The sequence below is a fragment of the Lissotriton vulgaris genome, chromosome 2_1 (genome assembly GCF_964263255.1).
Source record: "Lissotriton vulgaris chromosome 2_1, aLisVul1.2, whole genome shotgun sequence".
Classification (NCBI taxonomy): domain Eukaryota; kingdom Metazoa; phylum Chordata; class Amphibia; order Caudata; family Salamandridae; genus Lissotriton; species Lissotriton vulgaris.
The window spans coordinates 323,923,098-323,942,829 of record NC_141687.1 but is presented as its reverse complement, the minus strand read 5'-3'; positions in this window follow the sequence as shown (position 1 = coordinate 323,942,829).

The following is a 19,732-nucleotide window of genomic DNA, read 5'->3' as shown; positions in this document are numbered from 1 at the left end:
GGGGAAGCGGGAGGGAGTACAGTGTGGGACTAGAGATAAAGGGAGGCTGCTATACGTCTTTGTGGCTCACATTATTGAGTATACTGCAGATTATTGTATGTTTTCTAGTTTCTGGTTATTTCTTGAAACAATCATCACCTTGACGTCGTCTGAATCACATTGTGCACCCCTTATACCCCTCCCTAGGCACGAAAACATACCTAACCCTCTTTCTTTCTGAACTCGACTTGGGCCCTTGGTATTTCCACTTGTTCCGGCCTTTGCACAATCAACCTTTCTAGAACACAAAAGGTGTGGTGAAGGTGGCTATAAAACGACCGTATTTAGAACCTACTTCTCACGGTTCTCTCATTTGTTTTGTTTTTTATCCTCCTATGAGCCTCCAGGAAGACCGCCTCGGTCAAGAGGAAAAGGAGAGCAAGTCAACACCTCTGCCCGTCTCGACCCCCTGCATTTCATCACCCGAGTCATCAGAAGAGGAAGAATCCGAGAGACAGTCCAACAACCAACTCACAACCCCTTCTGTTATTAATAAATCACCTTCTTTTAAAGCACTTCCCCAGCCTCCTCGCCTGTTTATCAAACCCACCCTCCCACATGCAGACACTGTTACACCAATCGAACGTGGAGGAAGGGGAAGTACATGATAAGGTGCACAGGGATAACTGTAACCCAGTACGAACATCCTAGCTTGTTATCAACACAAATGTTGTATATAGAAGAGTTATGATTGCAGAACACACCAGTGGGGGGAGGGGGAAGGGGGAGAAGGGAGGAGTTTCTAGTTGTTCAGTTCATCAAGGTAATATGTAAACATGGATGAGTCACCACCATAATAAGGGATCAGAGGCATGTAGTACCATACTATTATTTTACGTTAGGAATATGGATAAGAATATGAATCAGTGTACTATAACTGTGTATTTGTATCCAAGGATTGCTGTGGTAAGGGGGAGGACTGTTTGATAAATGGAATGGAGATTATGTGTCTATTATGAGAAAACCAATAAAAATATGTTTACAAAAAAAGAAATGAATTCCACCCATTTCCTAAAAATGGGGCATAAACCGAATTTAATCAAGGTGGCCTCCAAGAAGGGCCAATGGACTGCGTCAAACGCCTTCTCTGCGTCTAAAGATAGCAATAAATGTGCAGTGTCTCGGTCTTTAACTTCCATCATCCAATTGTGGGTCCTTTGCAGGTTCAGCCTGGTTGCTCTGCCAGTTAAGAAACCCAATTGGTCCTGGTGTACTAAGGTCGTTATCACTTGGCGCAACCTTAAGGCCAGGATAGTTGACAGTATCTTCACCTCTGTGTTTAGTAAAAATATTGGGTGATAGGAGTCACACTTAACTTTCGGTTTCCCTTGTTTGTGAATTGGTATGATTGTGGCAATACGTAAGTCTAACGGGAGGACTCCATCTTCGCCCACTTTCTTAAAAAGGGTTGAGGTGTGGATCAAGAAGGTCCACACATTTTTTATAGAGTTCTGCTGGCAGGCCGTTTGGTCCTGGTGTTCTACCTGGGTGTAACTGGACTATAGCTGCCTTAATTTCTTCAATTGTGATGCCAGAATCCAACCCTGCTCTGTCCGCGTCTTGCAGTATGGGTGTGTCTACCTCTGCTAGGTATGCTGTAATGTCAAGGGGAGGCACGAAAGTGGTGGGCCTCATTGAAGTCTGCGTAGTAGGACGCTAAACTTTACAATTTCTGTTTATCTTTGTCTTGTGGTATCCCTACTGGGTCTACAAGATGTTGAACCCATCAGGCTTCTATTTCTTTTCGACTGAGCCATGCTAAAAGCTTTCCGGATTTGTTTCCCACGTCATAAAGTTTATGCAGGGTCGCTTGGGCCTGTGCTTTAGCCGCCTGGGTTGCTAAATCTTTGTATTTGTGTTGTGTGTCTATCAATTGCCTTGATATCTGGGGATCGGTCTGGGTTATGTTCCTTTCCTCAAGGGTTAAGATCTGGGCTTCTAGTTTGTAAGTTCTTCCTGTACTTTTTTCCTATCCCACGCTATACGGTTCTGTGCTCTGTCACGTAGGACTGTTTTATGTGTTTCCCATTCTATGACCCCCGATTGCACTGATCCCAAGTTTTCTTCGAAGAAAACTGCAGTATCAGCTCGGATACCTTTCAATATCATCTCATTTTGGAGGTCACACGCATTTAAGCACTTGCATGTGTTTCCGTTTCATAGTCAGTCACCTATTTGCACTTATAACGGGGAATGATCCGATAGGCCCCTAGCTAAGTATTCTGCCTCATATATTTCTCGTATTTCACTTTTCAGGAGAAACACGTAGCCCAATCGGGAGTAGACCTTATGTGCACCTGAATAATAGGAATATTGTCTCACCTCCGGGTTTTGGTGTCTCCCGACATCCACTAAAGCTAGTGTCTCAGTAAGGCGTGTTAACAATGAGGTCTGGGGTGCCTGAGCATGATCCCCTGTTTGTTCTACGGAAGTGTGCATTACTTTGTTAAAGTCTCCCCCTATAACATGCAGTGAGCCCGGTGTCACCAACAATATTTCTGTCAGTTTATTTAGTGTGCATTTGTACTTTCAGTGGTGCGTAAAGTGAGACCAGAGTCACATTTCTTCTGCCCCATCTCCCAGTCTAACCATGTCCGTTGCACACAAAAGGAGGCCGGCTTCTTAATGAGGATCGCCACTCCTCTGGAGCCGGACGTGTACCCCGCGTGAGGCCAGTACCGGGTAAGCTCCTCTCGCCAGGAACCCACATTTGGTGCGCTTTAGGTGAGTTTCCTGTTACATCCACACGTCGGGGTGTCAAGTTCAGATAAAGGATGACACCAGCCCACTCTTGATTTTATCCCCGAGGCTGTTTATATTCCATGTCAGTACAGTAAAGGGTGTATTTTCTGATCCTATAATTTGAGGTTATTGTATATGCGCAACATGCGTCTACCGCTACAGGGGGTTGAAGCCTGGCCAGATCACTGTATCTGGACGCATTTTGTATACAAATCCAGTGACTATGCTGAGACGGATACCTGAACAACAACAACTTTGCGATTAAGCTAAACCCATCCGTCGCCACCCCCCTCCTTACCCCTCTCCTCCCCTTCATCACACGTTCCCTCAGAGCTTTCCTCTCTGTATTGTGAATAGTGGTGGGAAAGGTCTGTCGCTCACCATACCCAGAAATGACAAAATAGGCTCCAACTCTTACAGCATGATAAAGAACCGTAGAAAAAACAGCAGTTAAACTAATACAAAGGGAGAGGGAGGGAAGGGAGGAAAAAGGGAGGGGAAAGAAAAAGGCTGGGAAGGGAAGGAGAGGTAGGGATACTGACATCAATTTCTCAGGCCTGGACTGGCCTGTCACCTGCTCTCGGTTTCAGGGTGTGTGTCTGTCTCTGTGCAGAGCTAAGAGGGTGCTGTTGGGGGCATGAAAACGGCTGTGCCTAGAGCCCCAGGTCGAAAAGTTGTGGCAAGTACTTGAAGTCCTTGGTTATGAATTCGAGTCAGGTGCCTCTTCTTGTGTGACCGGTTTCCCCACCTCAAAGTCCTGTTCCATTTCAACTATTTTGGCCTTCAGGGGGTGTTGCATTGCTTCACCGTCTTCTTCCGCCTAGAGAGGTGAGGTGTGCATGAGTTTTCGATCCTCTGGGGATCTTGCGATCTACGTAGGCGTCCTGTGCCTTTCAAGATACAAGGTGTACTAGTTTTCTGGGATCCGGATAATCTCTGGGCAGTTTCGTTTCTGGGTCTCCTGTTGTAGATCATCCAGTTGTCTCATGATGGGGCGTTCTTCTATCCAGTGCCAGGCCTCTTCATGTGTCTGGAGGAAGTGAGTTTTCCCCATGAAGATTATCTTTAACTTCGCTAGGAACAGAAGCATATACTGAATTTTGAGCATTCTGAGTTTTGCCTTAACTGATTCGTAAATACGTCTCTTTCGCTGGATCTCCCTGCTGTAGTCTGGAAAGATCATGATGAGCACGTTACCATGTTTGATATCCTCCAGTTTCCTGGCTTCTCTCAGTATCAGATTTCTGCCTAAAAAGTTCAAAAATGTTGCTATGCGGTGCGCCCGGTGGAGGTCTTGCAGCCAGCACTCTATGTGCACATTCAATAACAAAGGATGTAGAGAATTTGTCTGTTGGGAAAGTTTGCTTGAGCCAGGCATAGAGGAAGTCCAGTGCAACGGACACAGCCCCAGTGGCTGCTATGACACCACGGGCCAAACTCTAGTCCACTGCCGCCCTGGCGTCGCACATCCCGGGAAGTCCCCCCTTACGTCTCGGAGGAGGGTTCCCCCACGTTAAGATGTCCGGATTCGGGATCCCCCACCGCTTCTGATGGCGATTCTGATGGTGCCTGTTATTTCCCCCCTCCCCCCCTTTGTGAAACACTCAGTAGCACTGGTGATCAAGGGTTTCCCCCGTATAAGGGTATAAGGCTCTAAACACACCGTGGGGAGCCCCAAGGAGTGACTGCGCCACCGAGTGGTAGCACTCACCACTGTCTCTGAGAGCGTCCTTGTGGTTCCCTTCCGTCAGCGCACACTTGAACTCTGCTATATCTTGCACCCAGGTTCACCCACAGCCACTCTAATAAAAGAGAGAGGGACCCCAGAACCAAAGGGATAGGGTTCCACAATTGACACAAGTCAAAATATAATTCCCTTTGGGCGAATTACCGTAGAAAAATAAATTCTTACAAACATATACATATAAACTCACCAATATCAAATCAAAACAAGGAAGTAATATAAAATATATTAAAAAAAAGTGAAAACACTATAGTAAAAGTAAATCTGCACAGTTTATTAGCATACACTATATTTTGTTAAAAATGGGAAACATATACAAGACGGAACACTATAAAAGATATAAATCCAACATTCCTATAAAAAAGGAGGTACAAGTAAAGGACTAAATTCCAACAAGAACTCAGAATTTTCCTTAATTTGTCTTTCTCGTATTACTCCTTGTGCATCGACGCGTTTCGGCGGTTGTTTAATGTTTAACCACCTTCATCAGGACAATTACAATAAATGTTTCCCAATGGTTCTCAATTATTCTATGTCACTCAGTAAAAGATATGGGGTACTCTGCCTCCTTCTCAGTCTCAATAGATATTCGTCCAGCGAAATATCTCTTCAAAGTTAAAATAGTGTTGTCCTCCTAGTGTGTCTTGATAGTGATTAGAGGGCAGCAACACTTGTATTCTGCGTTGTTTAAAAGCTTCGTAACTGGCAGCATGTGCTTATATAAATATCAATGTAGAGTAATAAAGCCACGCACGCGGTATCAGTGTGGTCATTCACACACACTCTATCAAAGCTTGTATTTAAAAATCCATTGCTAATTGGCAATACCAGGATCAGGGAACCATAGGTGACACGTGACTTTACCAGCGTGCACTCCTTATCGGCGCTCAAGCAAAAGCGTCCCGCGTGCTGGCAGACGAAGCTGGAAAACGGCAAACTTTATTACTCTACATTGATATTTATATAAGCACATGTTGCCAGTTACGAAGCTTTTAAACGACGCAGAAGAGATATTTCGCTGGACGAATATCTATTGAGACTGAGAAGTAATTGTCCTGATGAAGGTGGTTAAACATTAAACAACCGCCGAAACGCGTCGATGCACAAGGAGTAATACGAGAAAGACAAATTAAGGAAAATTCTGAGTTCTTGTTGGAATTTAGTCCTTTACTTGTACCTCCTTTTTTATAGGAATGTTGGATTTATATCTTTTATAGTGTTCCGTCTTGTATATGTTTACCATTTTTAACAAAATATAGTGTATGCTAATAAACTGTGCAGATTTACTTTTACTATAGTGTTTTCACTGCTTTTCTTAATATATTTTATATTGCTTCCTTGTTTTGATTTGATATTGTTGAGTTTATATGTATATGTTTGTAAGAATGTGTTTTTCTACGGTAATTCGCCCAAAGGGAATTATATTTTGACTTGTGTCACCCACAGCCATGCAAGCAGCCATGGTCTACTTACCGCTGCACGGATGTTATGCGGCGCTCTCGGACTACGCTTCTCAGATGGCCATCCGGGCCTCTGGACTCCCCTGCTGTGTCGGTTCCAGAGCCAGAAGGGCTGCCGCCCTCCGACGTGCACTTCGTATGGGCCGCAGGGAGCGCTGCGCCAAAAAAGGTCTACGAGTCTCAGCGACTAATGAGGGGCCGGGGCAGTGACTTCCAGTGCCTCAAACCCTGGTGTGTCACTGTCTAGCGCCGCCTTCATCTAGGCTGCCTAGTGGTCAATCGTGGAGTCCACAGCTCTCTGGCACGTCTCTGCCTCCCTTCACCTTCAAGACTCCCAACTGCTTCCTCGAGCCACCGCAGAGAGCGCGACGCCGGTATCACTGACTCCGATGAACTGGTGAATTTGGGGTGTTGCAGCGACGCAGCGGGTTAGTCAATTCACGAGCTTGGCGCCATGTTGGACAGCGCACCGCAGGCCTTGTCCGTATCACACCACCGTGTACATGGTAATTCCGTATTTTAAAAGTTCCCTCCTATATGTATCAGAGGGCCGCCGTAGCTCAATTGCAGGATCATGAAATCCAGGCCTCAGGACCGCTGGATTTTAGTCGGGTTAAGGCAATCGACCGGAGCTCCGAAATAACACGTCTTAGTCGGCCATGCCGCTAGCCACGCCCCAACCTTGGAGATATCTTATTGCATTTAATAAGCTGTAACTTCCAAACGGGAACAGGTAGACAGCTGTAACTTCCAATTGGGAACCGGTAGATAGGTACCGTTGATCTTTGTATATTGCTCCCAGACAGCAAGATAAAGAAAAGATAGGTGTTGGCGGGATTGGCCACTCTGAGTTACCTAGCACACTTGCACATCACTAAGGCTCTTGTTGAGCACTCTCACAAAGGGTTTGTCACTAGTCAATTTTTTTTTTATTTCAATGGGACTGTCACTAGTCTGTTGTGACCCCAGACAGGCACAATGGGGGATTCCTGACACCTCAGGGGGGTGGAAAACTCTAGAAGCTTCCTTCACTTCAAAGTAGGCACCGGTATTACTATTGGACCTTTAGACCCAACTTTTCAGTATACTCTCTTCTCTATTCTACCTCTATGGGCAAAAATTGTTAACGCCTCTCTGAGGCAAGGCTCCATACCTGACTGCCTTAAAATAGGGCAGGTCACACCTATACTAAAGAAAGCCAATTCCCTCCCCACAGACCTCAACAACTATCGCCCTATAACCAACATCCCCACTCTGGCGAAACTATTGGAAAAATGTGTACAAATTCAACTTTGCAACCACATACAGAACTTCAACCTCCTAGATAAACACCAATCCGGCTTCTGTCAAGGCCACAGTACCGAATCAGCACTCACCCACATAATGGATGACATTCTAAAAATGTTAGATCATAATGAATCGTGCCTATTAATACTTCTTGACCTATCTTCCGCTTTCGACACGGTTAAACACGACAATTTACTGTCCCTACTTGAACGAAGGAGGGCCTAACTGGTCCAGTGTTACAATGGTTCACCTCCTTCCTAAGCAACAGAACCCAAAGAATCAAGATGAAGCTATCATTCTCTCAACCATCCATGGTCACCCTAGGTGTTCCACAGGTATCAGCACTATCACCAATCCTTTTTAATCTACTCATGGAACCCCTTGCTAATTAGCTGAATTCTGCAAACATTCTATATCATTTATATGCGGACGACACACAACTATATATGAAAATCTCCTCACCAGATGACTTCATCTCCCTCAACGCCATTCTTCATAATACCCAAAGTTGGCTCAATGGCAACCACCTAATGCTCAACACCAAGAAAACTGAATTCCTCCTCCTCTCCTCTTCCAATCACACACACAAGATAGACATATGACTGAAGCATCTAACTTCCTTTGATTGCGCCCCATACATCATTGACTCCGCAAAATCCCTGGGAGTCACCCTGGACAAACATTTAAATAAGCAGGCGCAAATCTACAATGCCACCAAGGGAGCCAATTATCAGTTGAGTATCCTAAGGAAACTTAAACCCTTCCTCCCACAGACTGATCTAACACGGCAAAGCTCTGGAACTCGCTTCCCCAAAAACTCCGAGCTGAGCCCTGCACACTGCGTTTCCGCAAGAGTCTTAAAACCTTCCTGTTTCCAGCATAACGCCTCGATGCTGTTCCTTTTACCATCCGATGTTGTCTTGAAGCGCCGGGATGCCCTAGGGTAGCTGCGCGCTATATAAGATTTTAAATAAATAAATAAAATCTAAAAATGGCGGTACAAGCTCTAGTGTTACCAAGACTGGACTATGGAAGCACCACTTTATGCGGTCTTCCAAAATACAAGCTAGCACCGCTCAGGGCATCGCTTAACGCTGCGGCCAGGCTGGTCTCCGGAATAAAAAGAAATAACCACATCACCCCGGCCTTGAAGGCTCTGAACTGGCTACCCTATGAGGCGAGAATACAACTAAAGATCGCCTGCATGACACATAAAACCCTATATAGCAACACCCCCAGCTATTTAGCACAAACGCTAGAGCGGTCGGGAGGATGCAGACATTCGCGAAGTACGAGCTCACTACTACTAAAACATCAATCCTTCCAAAAAAAGAGAACTGGGTGCAGAGCTTTCTCAGGTATCGCACAGAAGATCTGGAACGCTAAAAAGAGAACTGGGTGCAGAGCTTTCTCAGGTATCGCACAGAAGATCTGGAACGCCCTTTCCTCAGATGTACGCAGAATCTCCTCCTTTACCGCCTTCAAAAAAGAAGCGAAAATGTTTCTAATGAACAAATTAACATCCAAAAACGTTAACTCTCTGATGACTATTTACCACCGATTATAACCAAACACCAATGTCTACCCTTTTTTCTATTGTATGTGATTTCCGATTGTATGTATAATGTGTTAATACAGTGTACTGTAAAGTGCTCTGATCTCCCCATGGGTCATGTTCGTGCTATATAAAACTTTATAAATAAATCAATACATACTTCTGGACCTGTGGACTCTGCCAGGAAGGACTGCTGTCCTGCTGAAAGGGCTGCCACTCTGCTGGACTGCTGCTCTGAAGGACTGCTTGCCTCTTGCCGGTGTAAGAAGGACTGGCCCTACATCTGTTGAATCCAGAACCACAGAGTAATACCAAGGGCTAGTTGTAAGGCCTCATGACTAGAACCTCAGGTATGGAAGGCTCCAGCATCCTTGATCCCAGCACATGGACTCTACTATCTGTGAGTGCTATCCTGCCAAGTGGTGCCACCCCAGTCCTGGACCCTTGGAAGTGGGTGTGAAGGTGCTCTGCTAGCCCATCTGTGGTTTAGCAGAACAGATGCATCTCCTCTGTTGCACAGCGCAACCCAAAGTAGCCCAGCGCATCACCTCTGCTGCATGGATTTCCACGATGCAGGGATTTCACATCACCACCTGCAACCTTCCAGGAACGACCACTGTGCTTTTGGTGCTATTTAGGTCTTGATTTATTATTAAAATGTACTCTTTTCTAAATTGGTGTGAGATGTGTCTTGTGTTTTCACTTTATTACTGTTTGAAGTGCTGCATAAATACTTTACACATTGTCTCTATGTTTTTTTATCAATGATTTTATTGGCATAAATTAAGTCCAAAAAAGAAATATCAGCAAATTCACTGACATGCAAGTCCAGCATAAATCCATAGTAAAATACAAATGCTGTTTGTGATACATGTACCAATACAAAATGTTACTAAAATATACAAAAGGAAGAGAAAAGATAGAAAGGAGTGAGAAAATAAGCAATAGATGGAGAGAAGAAAAACAAGCATTTACAATGCAACGGTTTCGCCTTTGGAAAAGTTAGAGCTATTGGCATTGTAAATGACAAAATTTGTATTTATGTGTTGGTTTTGAAAACAGATTAATGAATGGATTGTCATTTACATTGCCAATAGCTTAATCTCTCGCAAATGTGAGACCTATTGTACCCTACGGACGAGCTCAGCAGACAGCAATTACTACCACACACACACCCAGAGCCACACACACACCCAGAGCCACACACAAACACCCAGAGCCACATACACACCCCCAGAGCCATACACACCCACCCAGAGCCACACCCACCCAGAGCCACACCCACCCACCCAGAACGTAAGGTCATCGCCCTAAACCGGTAGAGTACCAGGGTATGAGAATTGCATCTCTTTTTAGCCTCATCGCAGTGCTTTAATCTGCAGGTGTTGACTGCCTGCACAATTTACATCTGAAAGTGAGTGTACGTGCCCTTCACAACACTGCTACAGGACATTTTGTACCGACACTACGAGTAGCAAGGAAGTGATTGCCTGGATGAAGTTTGCTCTGTGCATTAGTCGGGCTAACTCTGCTCCAAGTGCATCTTGAAGAAAGAGTGCTTGAAGGGTCCACCCCTGACCTTGTCTCCAGCCCCCACCCTCCCCCAGTCCCGTGTGTGCCTCGAGTTTCGGTGCACACACACAATGGGCGTCATGGAGCTGCCCTGTGTACATTTTCAGCCCCGGACAATGCTTCCCTACAGAGGGTGGTTCCTGCCAATGGCACTGGGAGGACCGGAGACCTGCAAATGAACCCGACATAGATGCGCTCCATTAGCGCCTCACTGGGGAAATTAGCATCAGGGCGCTTTGCAAACACAGAAGGTTTCCAATTTCGGAGTTGTAGCCTTGGTTTTGTTAAACAGGAGTACTAATCCCAGCATGCACTAAAGCAAATCTGGGATGAATGAGCTACTCACACATTGAACAGAGTATATTGAGAGTTCGGCAAGTGTGACAGTTTTATCACTCAGTTAATTGTAACAAACTATCACTAAGTGATAAATTGGTACTAGGATATGGAAACATCACATAGAGACAAGCAGCCATTATTTGCCCATATGCACACAAAAACATGACACTTAATAATACATTTAACAGAAGAGAACCACGGGTGTGTTGCTGAGCTCTCGATCTCTTTTAGAAACAGTCAATTAAGCCCCTCGCCCTTGAATACCCTCATCTTGTGCCTCCAGTTAAGTACTGTGAATTAGTCCTTTTCCCCAGCTCTGTGAGAGCTCGGGAGGCCATGCTCTCATCCAAACTACGGAAGAAGCGCATGAAAATAACCACATCTCTCGGAGTATGTCTTGTCCATTACAAATAGGGTGTGAGAAACACCGCAGAAAGGTCCAAAGAAAAGAGAGAAAAAACATGCAAAATACGGTTATTCAGGGCTCCGCTCCGGTACTCACTTTCTTCATGGTGGCCGCCATTTTGCAAGACTGAACTATCCGTTTCGTTTGCGGAGGGGTGTTCCTTTACGATCGAAACATTGTCCTATTCCATAGAATCCAAATTATGTCCAAAAACGCGACATCTGGACGAAGAATACACTAGTTTCTATGATAAAATTGCAGATGGCAAAAGCAAAATGGGGTTTCCTTAAGTGAGCGTCGTTTTGGTATGCTCCAACCGGAAAAAAAAAAAATCAGATAGGCGTGAAAGTACAAAACGGACACTTTATAGATACAGACAGTGCTAGTTTCCGTTTAAGCATTATCGACACTTACCGGATGAGTCATACCATGGTAAACAACAGAGATAGAGCAATATATACGAAAATGTAAAAAACATTAACTGTTTAAAATGTGTTGCTATTAAGATATGACGAGAATGTGTAGTTCCGATCTATTGTATAAATAAATAAAATTTGTAATATAGGACCTCCTTTATCAAACTTTTATCCGAATTCCTGCAATAGAGTACTTGGCTACTATAACTAAAGAGAGGAAACCTTTACAACATGGCCGCCGTAGAATTGAGATGTCTCCCGGTGCTCTGTTCGTCGCTCACCTGGCATTCACATCGCTTCTGTGGATGAATTTGTCTCTGCCTCCTACAAGTAGACTCTGGGTTTATGTGTTCATTCAATACTATATCAGGATCAGAAGCAAGCTTCATGCATTTCTATATTCACTTTATGAAATCAGCAGCCTTTAAAGAACATATTAAAAAACAAGTCAGGTCCCGGGCCGGCAGCCAATCACAGCGCGGCCTGGGGAATGACGTCACGGGGGTGTCCCGGGCCGGCAGCCAATCACAGCGCGGCCCGGGACACACAGCATCAAGGGGCGGGGCTTAAAAAAAGACCCAGAAACGCCCCTGAATCGCGTTTTCACAGGGAAAGCGTGATTGACAGCCAATATCTTCCAATGGCTAGCCTCCATTTATGGAGCTAGCCAATGGAAGACAGAGGCGGAACTAAACCCCATAGTGTAAAATCAGAAGATTTCGCCCTGGACGGAGCACCTGCTTCGCAGGTGCTACGGCCAGGTCGAAACCTAAAAAAAAGACTGCAAGTCTGAGTATTTTTTTTTCATGACCCAGTATTGCTGCTGATGAAAACAGTGTTGCAAAAACGGATTTTAAAATATAGTAATAAAAAAAATAATGCTCGTTTTTTTTGCTTTTGCTCAACAAGCATGAGACTTCCCAGACTGCTGCTCACAGGCTTACCCAGCCGTTGCGGGCTCTCACAGTCTGCATGCACTGGTGCCGTCATCTTACAGTTACCAGAAAATAGTGACCCAATCAAGAACCAAGAGAGCAGAAACCCCACCCTAGATCAGGGAGTGTTAGACACCTGGATAAAAGAATTGAACAGGGAAAAAAAAACTCGACTACATAAGGAAACAAGCTAAAACATTGCAAAATTGTGTAATTAATCCTCATTCAAAATTTGGGAGCTATTCAGTTATATGCCTGAATTCTGGTAGGAACTTCTCAGCAGGCTTGGTGGCCAATCATGGTGTATATTGAGTAGGAAACGGGTGCTTTGGGCTCCCAGCACAGGTAACGTCTCCCACTAAAAATCATTCTTCTTTGATAATTATGCCAAGAAGGAAGCCCATATGACAGAAAAAAAAAGAGAACCTTCCACATCAGTTTCCTGTGAAAACAGCAATGAAGAACACTATCGCCCCTCAACTCAATGTGGAAATATAAGAGCCAAATAAATTGGGCAAAAGCCTTGAAATGAATGAATGAATGAAATAGAATTTCTAAAGCGTAACAATCACCCGGGGGTATCTAGGTGCCCAACGGACAGCATGAAGCCCTGGAAGATGCCAAAGTTATTTATTTAAGAGCCAAGTCTTCAGGTTCTACCTGAATTCCAATACGTTGATCTTACATTCTATTTCTATTGGAAGCGGGTTCCACAACCTCGATGTACATAGGAGAAATCCTCTCCCTCCCAAGTTGATTTTCTTAAATCTAGGGAATACAAGATTTTGACTAGTGAATAAACGCAGAGAGTGTGCCTGGGTGTAGCGCTGAAAACACTGTATCAGATACTCAGGCCAATGCCTTGTTGTGCTCTGAAGGCAATGCAGAGTGCCTTAAACTGAATCTGTTTACATATAGGAAGTCAGTGTAATTGGATCAGTGCTTGAGATGCGGATTTATATTTTGGAATTACTCCCAAGATCTATGGACACATACAAACATAAGCAAAAAGTAAGTATATGTGAATCATTCTGAATACAGAAATGGAAGCCATTTTGCCACCCGTTATTTGTTTGCTTGTTTGAGCTCCCCGTTTTTATTTGAACACTATAGAAGATATTCATTTCCAAATATCATGTGTGAATGCACCCATCACAAGCATACAATCCCAAAAGGCAGAAGCACCTAATAGGAATATTGAACACTACAACTTTTGCAACGGATTGTGGCGGTCCTAGGACAACGGAAGCAAACAAAAAAAACAAAATAAAAATAAAACACCACACACACACATACGGTCAAAGAAATGCCAATCTTCCAAAACCAAAAATGGTAAATTGCACCCTGCAGAAGTGTGCACATTTATTAGACAAGCATATCACCCCACTTAGAATGATACATACATGTATGAAGAGTGATAACCAGTTGACATCCTTCTTGTGGTAGGGAAATGTAATGCCCACGAATAAATGTATAGAGGACTACATCTTGGTGCATTATGATGCTTACACAGTCAATATAGAATGAGAATTGAGTGTGTCTTACAAACCCAGAGATGAAAGGACATAGTACAAAGTTACTGATGAACTATGTCATTAGTGTTTTAGAAAAGTGTATTTAAATATGAAGATATGGATTCAATCATCACATACCAATCATTGAATCTAGGACATGGGACACTGCATACTTCACTCAAAAGGGCACTGAACTGCACGTGTTCTCTTGATTCAACTTAATTAAACAACTTAATTTAAAAACACCATCATAATACTATTGGGCACAGTCAAATACAAAGAAACTTCACTCTTGGGGGTGGTTCATCCTGCGCGAGCATTCCTGGGCAAAACCTGTTGCTCTTTGTCCAATGTTTGTGTATATTTTCCCAAAACTACATGATGTATAACAATGAAATTTTGAATGAAAAACGCCTTCCAATAATCAAAATCGATGCTGGACTACAATTATTTCAAACAAAGTGGTCAGAAAGTGAATATGTAGGTCAATACTGGGGGCTTATTACATTCCAATAAAATGTCACCTTTCTTGCAAAAGAGACAGTCATTCACATTTTTGTCGCTTTGACGTGTGAGAAACAGTACGTAGTTTGGTTGCAACGCGATGCAGTGAACAAGTCGTTTAGGTGATGGTATGTCATTTTTGGGGTCCAAGGCGCCTCGTCTTCGCACAGCTTTACGTGTTCGTTATTTACTTGCTAAGGTGACAGGGTGAACAACTAACTGTTCGTCACACAAGTAACTGCTTAAAATCCAATAACCTGCCAGCTATTCGAGGAACTCGCACCTCGCGCCCTTGAACTCTCGACCTCGCGCCAAACTTCCCCCTGGACAATAAAGGACTTCGTGGAGCTGCTAAATGAAGGCGATGTGTCTGCAGTGCTCGAGGACTTGGGCAAACAAGGCGCCGCAGTGTTATTGCAAGATACAAAGGCTCATCAGAGCCAACCCTCAGACAGGCAATGTTTTCAAGCAACGCCAGCCCACCTGCCGCACCACTGAAAGGCGAGGCACAGCCTCCATGTTTCACAGACAATCACATCATCATGCAACCATGTACCAGGGCATCACCCTGTGACTGTATGCATTTATCACATTTGGTGGCGGGAAATCTCACATTGACTGTCAGCGGTGGATGGAATGCCCGCCCCGATTCCAAACCACCGCTGAGTCCGAGTTACATGCAATGCAGCAGCACCCCTTCCCAAAAACAAACGAAGACCTCTTACCTCTGAGGTTTTTGGGGTGTATCTGTTTTGTCCGAGGCATGGTCCCCCCTCACGCCTGTCAAAGCTGCTTCTCTCGCCTCAAAAATGGAGACCAACCCTGGACGTGCGGAGCCTCCATGAAGCCACCAAGTGCATCAACTAATCCAGCAGGTGAATCGGCGGGGGGAGGGTGAAATAAAGCACACAGAGAAAACGCGGTCACATATCTGTAGCCCACATGTGTTTAGAGATCTATTCTTCTGAGGCAAGCAGTCCCTGGCATTAACACCCATACCGCCGAGGAATTGGGGCAAAGGGGGAACAGACGTGCAACACACCCACGCACCTCCAGAGCAGTGCAAAACAAACCAGCATCGTCGCCCCCTCCCTCGCCCTCTGCGCGCACACACACTGCATATCTCGCAGGTTAGACCATTCATGATTTTATGAATCACACGCGATGTGCCACATCCCACAAACGTGCCTGCCTCGTTCTAGCTGGATCCCTGTTCCTCCTATTGCAACGGCGGTGGCACAAAAAAACAATAGAAAGAGCCGCAGAAAAAGAGGGCATTAAATCATGATATGCGTGCCGGGGTACACCCCCTACTCTCTCCCTCCACCCGGGTATAATCAGTGGAAATGAACATTCAACAGCCGTTTACCCCGAAATAGAAAAGAAAAGCTCATTGACAGTCGAGGGGTGGTCTGAAACCGCAATAGCAACCCAAGGGGATTTCAGTCACTTGTTCGGTGCATGTTTATTTGGAACGTTTCGTGGTGTGTTACACTGGCTGCCCCACGTTGTTGTGGTGTATGCAAGCAAACGTGCATTAATGGCCAGTACCCAGAAAAACAAATCCCGCTGGGGGTGAGATTGTAGGAGGGGTGAGAAAACAAATTATCCTTGCAAAAAAAGAGGGGGGGGGGCCTGCACAGCAAGACTCGAGAAGAATGTGAAAATGCCAGCGATGGGAGGAGGCTGCCCGGTTTAGAGCTGGAGGGTGGAGACGGAATCTGTTTAAGTGTCAGGAGCAGAAAAGCGTTGCAGAGGGAAAGGGAAAAACAAGTCAGGTCCCGGGCCGGCCAGCCAATCACAGCGCGGCCCGGGAATGACATCACGGGGGTGTCCCGGGCCGGCACCCAATCACAGCGCGGCCCAGGACAAAGGAGCGGGGCTTAAAAAAAGTCCGAGAAACGCCCCCGAATCGCGTTTTCAGGGGAAAGCGTGATTGACAGCCTCTGTCTCCCAATGGCTTGCCTCCATTTATGGAGCTAGCCAATGAGAGACAGAGGCGGGTCATCGATCCGACATAGAACTCAAAAGGTTTTTTAGCGCATGCTCACTACGTGAGCACTTGCAGGCAAAACCTAAAAAGGACTGGAGGAAAAAGAAGGGAGGGAAGATGAAACTAAACTACATAGCAGGGTAAAGAATCATTCAGATGAAGCCCATTTATAGTAATGCTGGCGAGGAGGGGGTTGGAGTGTGGTGACAATGACACTGATGAGACAGAATCAAGAGTCACTGTGAATTGGGTGGGAGGGAGCGGCATCTTATCTGCTTTGTTCATTAAGTTGTAAATGACCTTTTCATAGGATCCGGTCTTCTACATTTCCGAGAGCCATTCCTCATGCATCAGCAGTCATGAAGAATGCCAATGTTGTAGAATGCAGATCGGCAAGGGCAGTGACAAGCAGATGACAGGCATGGCATGTCAGCTCGAAAAGGTCTGATGAGTCATGGAGGAGAATTAGGGGGTCCGGAAGTGGCGAAGGCAAATGCATGGACTCCCGGAGCGTAAACCCCCACTGCTGTCCAGAAGGGATGAATGGCAGGGCAACCCAGTAATATATGAACTAAATCACAGGGTGCGTGACCGCATCACCGGCATGCAGTGTGACAGAACAACCCTGCAACCTGAAGCCATTCAGGGGTCCAGTGCCAGCCCTGAAGAATCTTAAATAGGCTGAACTTCATCCGTGCTTCTCTACTCCCCATTACAGGGCTTCCAAGAGTTCTACCCAGTCCTCCTCATATTACACCTGAAGGCGAGCCTGCCAGGTTGTCCTGAGGTTAGCCAGTTGCAGCTGGGAGTGGAGGTGGCGAATCAGAAGATTGTAGAACCTGAACATCACACCTTTAAACTGACCCCAAGTGTTATGGTAAGAGCGCACTGTGGAACAGGGGATGGTCCAGGGTTGAGGGCACAGTTTGCTCAGGAGGAAATTACTTAATTGTGTGTAGCACCACTGTTGAGTATGCAGCAGGCCACATTTTTCCTGTAGCATATTGAGTTTGCCTCCAGAAATCAGGTATGTGAGAGTTAGAATCCCAGCTCTACGCCAGGGGCCCCAGTCAAGCATAGCCCCCCTATGCCAATACCGTTATTGTTGCAGAGGAACCCTTGTCATGGAGAAGGGCATCGACCGAAAAAAGCTAGCAAGCTCTTGTCGAGCGCGACCAGATAGCTCTGGTGGGCACTTTATGCTTTTAAGCTCTACATTTCAGTTTATTCTTTACTCTGATTACACTTATTGGATTTGTGTTGTTTTGGTCTTGTTTTGTTTATTAAATTAAGCTCTAATTTTCTAATCAGGTGTGGTAGCTGTTTGCGTGGTGTTTACACTGCTTTACTGTTTGAAGTGTTGCACAAATACTTTACACGTTGCCTTTAAGTTAAGCCTGACTGCTCTTTGCCAAGCTACTAGAGGGTTGAGCACAGGTTAATTTGGGGGTTGTTTGTGCCTCAACCTGACAAGGATTGTAGTTCTTGATTGAGAATGATTTAACCCCCGCCCCCGTTCAACTAGTAACTCAATTTCTTAAGCTGTCATTTTCTTTACTAACTTTTACTCTACAATACAGAGTAGGGCTATGGGTCCGCTAACAAGGCCCTGGTATCTTCTATCTGAGAAAAATCAAAAATACCTCAATGGTCACAATTTAATTAATTGAAAGGGTTTCAACACTGGCTGCTAATAGGACTGTTAATATCAACATTGGATGCCAATTTTGAATTGGCTTGACTTCTATTAGAGAACTTGAAGGCAGCGTTATAGGTTCATACATATAGATGCCAAATACTTTGTTAATGCTATGTATTTCTATTCATGTATAAATATTGTTTGGTATTTTGACTGTCTTATTTATATTAATCAAATTGAATTGTATGAATAGATGATTAATGGGATACATTGTATCTCTAGCCTATTTCAGTGTTACAGTTAAATCTTCCCTGGAACCCTTTAAATGTAGTTACATTTTACTCCATTTTGCTAATTCTGTTTGGGACTTTTGGTTTTGCATTTTGACTTTATTATGTTTTGGTACTGCATAAATACTTTACACATTGCCCTAAGTTACGCCTGTCTTCTTTGTGCCATGGCAACCAGGGGGTTGACCTAAGGTTAATTTAGTGTCACCAGTTGTGATAATTCCTTGAAGAGTGTAGTCACCCACCCCAAAAATAACCTTGTTCCTTAAAAGTTGCATTAATATATTTCAGTAGTGGTCTCTCTCATATAGAAAAATAGCCATTATCCAACCCAGTCTGTGAATTGGCCCCCTTCTCTCCTTTTCTATGCACACATATTTGAAGGACTCCTCTTGGTTATTTTTCAGCGCTTGTCTGACGTTGTGAATGATCGATTGCCCATTCCAACATGGCCACTGCTTTAGCAAGACAGGAACCGCAGACATCGTGCAGATATTTAGGGCTCTTGGCAGTACACAATTTTGAGCCCCCTGTTTAGAACAACTTTTAATATGTTACTCATTTTCAAATCCTTTCAAGCACTTGTGATGACAAACAATACTGAATTACACATTAAAGATTTTAAAATGGGGGTCACGAAAACATCTGCATCTAATAACAAAGGGGTGACCCGGTGTCCCTCAGAACCTGGGTATAACGTTTATTAACACCTTGGCTGCTAGGGATATTTTTCTCCTGTGCTGACCTTTGATGTTTACCCATTGTTCATGACGAGCTCAGCTCGCCATCAGCACAGCTCCACTGTGGGTCATGACGAGCTGAGCTCGTCATGAGCATCGAAGGGGTTAACAAAAAATGGTTCTGTATGGTTCTCAAAAGTAACTTCATCAGCGCATTAAGTGTCGCTTAACCCAAATATTCACAGGGCATGAAAGTTACACACGCCTAGACACATGATGGTTGTTATGTAGAATAATCACAACAACACAATATATGCATATCCACTTTGCATCTTATCTGAATTACTTCATTCAAATATATTCATTTTTACAAAGAGGCTGTTCAACAATAGGTCAAATATATACATATTTTGCTCATGTGATATGTGTGCTTAGTGATAAACTTGGTGCAGTATATACATGGTGGTTTCAGGATATATGCAAAGGGGGCAAAGGCCAGACGCAAAAACCATAAGACCTAATTGCTATTAATGCTCTTCTTGGAGTGTAGGGCCTTGGTTGGTCTGAACCTCGTTATATCGTCGACGTTTCAACCCACGGTGTGCTCCCTTCGGTAG